Source organism: Pinus tabuliformis, chromosome 2_2, assembly GCF_031772625.1.
Source record: "Pinus tabuliformis cultivar Carrire ecotype Pingquan chromosome 2_2, CPIR1, whole genome shotgun sequence".
Classification (NCBI taxonomy): domain Eukaryota; kingdom Viridiplantae; phylum Streptophyta; class Pinopsida; order Pinales; family Pinaceae; genus Pinus; species Pinus tabuliformis.
The window spans coordinates 352,979,137-352,985,667 of record NC_142300.1 but is presented as its reverse complement, the minus strand read 5'-3'; positions in this window follow the sequence as shown (position 1 = coordinate 352,985,667).

Below are 6,531 nucleotides of genomic sequence, written 5' to 3'. Positions count from 1 at the left end.
CTCATCTCAGGCAACAGCGATGGCGAACCAAGCGCTTTCCAAGCAATAGAGGAAAGGATACTCACAGAAGCCCCCTCATCTATGATGCTACCAGCCATGACCATTCTATATATTTGAACGATAATTCGGAATGGTATGCTTGTTGGTAAACGGGGTCTGCCTAGTTGATTCCAATCGAAGGAGACAACTAGGTTGCTTGGAGGTGGGACCGAGTAGATGGCTGGGTATGGCTCTAACGAACTTCCCTCCTGCGGTAAGGGAATGGGTAGATTGCCCCCATGTTCGTCGGAGTCTGTGTTGATGAAGAGAATTTGGACGGTGTCATCCTTGTTCTCTTCAGTGACTGTATCATCCGAAGATAAAACCTCTGAAGGCAAGACTGGGTCAACTGCCGCCTCGACCCTTTGACTTTCGTCTGGTATGGATTCAGATGGTTTATCTTCGATGATAGACACTTCAGCCGACCACTTGAGCGGGCCAGCTGGATTCTCAACTAGCGACGAACTCGGCAAGAGTTTTTTATATCCAAGAGGAAGTCGTAACGGTAAAACCGGACGATCATCCAAAACTCTTTTCGCTTCATCTAAGAAGGGACAACGGTGGACGGCATGATTGCCTTCGCACAGTTTACAGGGAAATCTAGCTTTCCCTTTTTGTCCTGGGGCTTCACTTTCGCTAGTTGACGGTGTGCTTTCAACATGATCATCAGAGGTTGATGACACCGGATTGTGCAAACGAGGAGACCAGTCCCTTAGTATCCAAGGGATGCAAGGACAATCTCTGTGAAGGTGGTCCCCTTTGCAAATGACACATGGCGATTTAGGCCTGGTCGGTGCAGTGTGTGGATTTTCGTTAGACAACACTCATTTTCCCTCATTCGCCTTTGGCTCCTTCTTCTTCTTCTCTTTCTTCTTCTTCTCTTTCTTCTCCTTAGGAACTTGACTTTTGGCTTTGCTAGCCCCATCAAGCGAAGAGGAAGGAGGATAGGAAGAATTAGAGGAAGTAGAAGGTTGGTGGGAAACTCTGGACTCGTCTAATTGCTGATTCGATTGTTCAAGAATAGTGGTGTTATGAACGACATTGGTTGAGAAGAGCCATACTGGCAAGCCAATTGTCAGTCCTGGAAGCGACAATGTGGCCATATGGGGTGCACCAACATCTCCCCAAGAGGAGAAGGGACTAGGATTTCCACCAAGGGGAATTCCTTGGTTGGTAGACTCCATTTTCTCAACCTAAGATCAACGTAGGAAAAGGGTATGAATATTCCGTTTAAAATAAATTTTAAGACGCTTTGACACAAATTGTTTTTTCAGTTTTTAAGAGTCGAGAAAAAACAAAAGATGACTCTAGTCTCCTTCGATTTTTAATGAGCCTGAAGTGACAAGTGCTCCGATGGACCTTTTCTGTTAAGGAGTCTGAAAAGGAACGAAAGGGACTGCTCTAGAGATCTAGGTAGAGGGAGTACCAAACCAATCACAAAACTACAGAATAACTTTTACGGTACGACAGTCAATCTTCTCGAATGCTATGTTCGGTGCATTGCGATCAGTAGGGTGGCCGACACGGCTTCCTATGGATAAAAGGGTTTAAGCCTATAGGGGTCTCCCAATATATACTCGACGGTACGTGGGAGCACAAGTCTGTACTGGCACTTATCATCTCAAAGTGGAGGAATCACCCAGCCATCAGTGAGGACAACAGTTACCAGGCTTTACGACGTCGGAATACGTCTCTAGCCTAGACCTCTAAATGTTGTGCGTTAAGTTCCAAAGCGTTGTTAGATTCATTCAATTTATTTTAAGTTGATCTTTCTTAGAAGTTTGCCTTTTGGGATCACCACGAGATGTAGATGTAATTCCTAAAATGCAATCTAAAGATGATAAGCAATCTTTTATCTCTTTTCAGCAATGAAAATCCTAGCTACAAGGGGAAAAGAAAGACACAATCTTTTCTCAAAGAGCAAAGAGCATACTGTAAATGCACTTTTCCTAAATCAAGCCAAACAGACTATCAATATGAAAATGCACATATGCATGTATTTGTTTTCACTTTCTTAATATTGATGCCTAAAAAGAAAGTTGATGTACAAATCTGAATTTGCTTTCAAGTGACAAACACAAACAAGCTTCTTTTCGAAATCAAAAGGTAGAGAAGATTACGACACTTTGTGATTTTGAAATAAACACTCGTTTCGACACTAGAAAGTGACAAATCCAAACCAAAGGCAAAAGTAAAAGCATAATCGACTGTCAACAGCAAATAAACTTTCTCCTAAGATCAAAATCGACACTTGCGACAGATCTAAATCCAAGGACGACAGTATGACTATTCTACTCTTTCAATGGAAAACTGTAAATGATGTAACAAACACACAAAGAACATCTACAGTCCTTTTGTACAAAGGAGGCGGAATTAAGGCAAAGAAAAGGGGTTTTTAAACAGACACACACTGATTACAGGCTGCAAAAATCAGAGACAAAACTGAAAAATGAAGCAAAGAACCTCAGCTGCACAGGGCTAGGCTGATCAGCGCACCTGTTACACAAAGAAACTGGATTGCAACGCATGTAGCCCTCTCGGGAACTGCGTTGAAATGCAGAATCTCTTCACAGAGCCTACGCTGGGGTAGAAACGAGAATTCCTTTCAGGTTTTGGGTCATGGTTTGCAGTTTAATCTATGGTTTTTGGCCGAGTAAAAGCAATCAGTAATGCACAATCAGAGGGTGGATTTAAAGGAGGTCTAAGAGCTATCACAAAGGGTAATCAGATCATTTGTGAATCAGCTGTTCAAATCATAAACAAATCCAGTGAATGGATTGAAGTAGCAGGTGTCTACTTTGCATTTGATAATGGCAAATGCAGTTCGATTGCTACTTCTGTGTTTATGAAACAAACAACAAGAGAAACACAAACAAGCTAACTAGACACGCTCCCCAGTATGGTAGCCATTTTGTTAATGGGAAAAGTGTCTACTCAGAACGCCCCTATCCCACTAAGGTGTGACAGTACCTTAGAAACAAACAGAGAAAACTATTTTCGTATTCTTCTTTATGAACTATAAACGAACAGGAATAGGATGAACCAACCTGTGTCTTGCGCTAGTCCTTTGATCCACTCTCTCTCCTCTTTGACAGCTTCCAGCTACCTGCTCCCTTACTTGCCCAGCTTCACCAAGTTCCTGCAAGATCACAGAAGAAGAAAACTACACAAAGACATGGATTTATATTCATAAATAGCTTAGGATCGGATTTAAGCTAAACATGCAAATATAACAAAACATCATTGATACACAAGCATGTAGGAGAAACTCAAATAGTTTTATTGATATAACAAGAAGGTCCAGGAGGAGTTACAACCGATGATTCCTGATCCAGCATCAACCCCCCAGCAAAGGAATCCCCTCTTCACCTCCAACAAAGCATAAATCACCCAATACACTGATCTCTATCTCAAAACCAACAGCAATTCTCTGCAATGTACAAAATTCCAGCCCCCGGATCTCTGGGATGAGGGATCCATATATAGATGTATGCAAAGAGGATGAGTCAGCTTATGATTTGACTAGTGGCTTCTCTCTTTCAGTTCTTGCTTCCACTTGGAGACTGAGAGCCTCTTACTCATCCTTGGTCGAACTCAGTGAGGCAAGTGTCATTGGGGAAGATTCTGGAAGCTTCCATTGTCTGTCCACCTCGCGGAATGACACTGCCATTTGTCATTTCCTACTCAGCGCACCCTGGTAGTGCTTTTAGGTGCGTTGCAATGCACCTAGCAAGTGTACTTGGGTGCTATGCAACGCAACTAGCTAGTGGAGCAGCTGAAACGATCATGATTTGACTGATTCTGAGCAGTTTCTGGTGGAGAACTTCTGGGAGAAGCTGTAATTGGTTGACCTTGTTCCTCTAGGGGTAGGAACAACACTTTTAGGGACTTAGGATCCCTTGGTTTATGGACATTTCATGCTTAGAGCTTTAAGGCACAAAAATGTCTATAACAAATACCTTTCATGTCAAAGAGTTAAGGTCCTTAGTTACTTTGGTAGCTGGTTTTCATGGGGGTATATACGGCAATGACCGGGAAATTGGCTCCACACCTTCTGCGTTGATATCCCTAATCCCCATATTCATCTATTCTTCCTCCAGATTCTAGGGTTCCATAGGATGCTTTTTTCTATCCATACGACCCTTCTGTCTATGCTCAGTTGGGATTTTTCGTGATGATTTCCAAACCGAGGCATGTTGTGGCTTTTTATGCTTTTTCTTGCCTACCGAAGAGGCAATAGGTTTTGGCCTCGACGATCTGGGTGCTGTAGCAGGGACTGGTGGTGTTGTAGTCATGATATTTCCTATCCCTCTCTTCAAGAATTCTTGCTCAATCTCTGCCCAACTTAGGTAACCAGACATACAACAATATACTTGGCTCTTTTAAGCGCAACAACACATAACAGTTTCTTATGAAGCAAAGTGGCCAAGTTTGGAGTAGGTTGTGACATTTATAACTCGATTTGAATTCAAACTATTTGTTCCCCCATAAATATTACTCACAAATGTGATTTTGGCAGTAAAATCTCCCAAATTTGCTCCTTAAATGCACTTCCCCCAATCCTTTTAACGATAAAATAGTTTTCAAATCAACTGTAGTTGTTCCAACAATCATTTTCTAGGAAAGCTACGTGGTAATCCTCCTTATGGCACAGCTTCCATCTGCATTCTCTTCCAACACATTGTGCATCCTTCCTTCTTCAATAAATTTTGTCCTTGGCGGTGTAGTTTATAGTCCCGCACTTTATTTCAACTGCCAGAAGCACTAAGACCTTCCTGCATTCATGTAGTCATTGCACAGGGGCGAGATCGTCCCTATAAACCTTCAACCCGCTCCTATTAATACTTTATGGAAACACTTCCCCATTCAGCTTCGCCAGCTAAACTGTGCCACCATTTTAAATGTCCTTAATTACATATGGTCCCAGCTAGTGCATCTGAAACTTCCCGGAAACTTGGTAAACTTGTTATCATACATTAGTACCAAATCACCATTTTTGAAGGTGTGTTGTTTGATGTGTCAATCATGCCATGCCTTTTCTCTATCTTTTTGTACATGTTGATCAAATCCAGCCAAAAATTGGTCTTCCTCTAAATCCAACAACTGCGTGAGGCATTCGTACATGATGTCATGATCTTCCATCTCAGTTATTGCTGTGATTCTTAGGCTGGGCACTGTGTATTTTATCGACATTAAATTTTCTTGTCCGTAAACCAGTCAAAAGGGTGTTTTCCCAGTCAATTTCTTATAAGTAGTCCTATAGTCCCATAGGACCACTGGTATGTGCACATCCCAATCATTCATATTAACATTGCATAGCTTTGTGAGGGCATTCTCCAAGATATTGTTGAAAGTTTTAACAGTGCCATTCACTTGGGGGTGATATGGCGTACTCTTCTGATGGTACATCTGGAACTCTTATATGGAAAAGAATATGGAAGGAAAAGTGGATGGTGTACTATTTTGATGGCTTAAGGGGGCTTGGACCCAAGTTTAGATTTAGTTGCGCTAACCAACAATACCCTACACTACCAGCCCTTTCGGCAACAACTTGCATAGCAAGCTACAGTCTCATTCAGGAAGTGTGACCCTCTGTCACTCATTATAATTTTTGGGAATCCAAACCTTGATAGGATAAATTCAAATATGAACTTCGCAGCAGTGTCTATGCTACAATCCTTCATAAGTTGTGGCTTGGCCCACCTAGTTAAGTATTACGTCGCAGTGGTAATATAGCGCACTCTCGTATTTTTTCCTAGTGGCAGAATAGGTCCAACAAAGTCAATTTCCCATTTATCAAATGCTTGTAACATGAGTTGTGGATTTAATGAAGTTCATCCCGATGTAATGGTCTCCCAATCCTTTGACACACAACGCACGTACTGCAATATTCCTTGGAATCTCTATGTACTATTGGCCACCATAATCCCATGCGTAGGATCTTTTGTGCAGTAGTCTTACCTGCATAGTGTCCTCCAATGACACCACCATGTGCTTCAGCTAGAATACCATGTATTTCATATTCAGGTACATATTGGTGTAGAACTTCATCTAACCCCAACTTATATAGTTGTCTTGCAATCACAGGAAAATCGATAACTGTGAGTGTTGGGTTGTGTTATATTCTTTCCACGACTTGCCCCCCTAGTTAACCTAGGGGTTAGAGGGGGGGTGGAGCCCCCCCTTCATTGCATCGATTGTGCAGCATGTAGGTCATAGGGGGTTTGAGGGGGCGGGTAGCCCCCCTCTACAGGGTCCAAGTTAGCAACCCCAAGAATTTCTTTTTGGACCCTATATTAGGTGGGGCGAACCTACCTATGGTTTTGTGCATGGTTTTCGCACATGATTTTGGGCGCGATGGTTTTCGGTCCATGGTATTGGATTCTTCGGCATGTATATATATGTATTGTAACATTGGAAGAAACATAAGGAAAAATCAATCTGGTAGTCCCGGTTTTGGGATCCAGGGGGAAAATCTCTGTGTATGTGTTT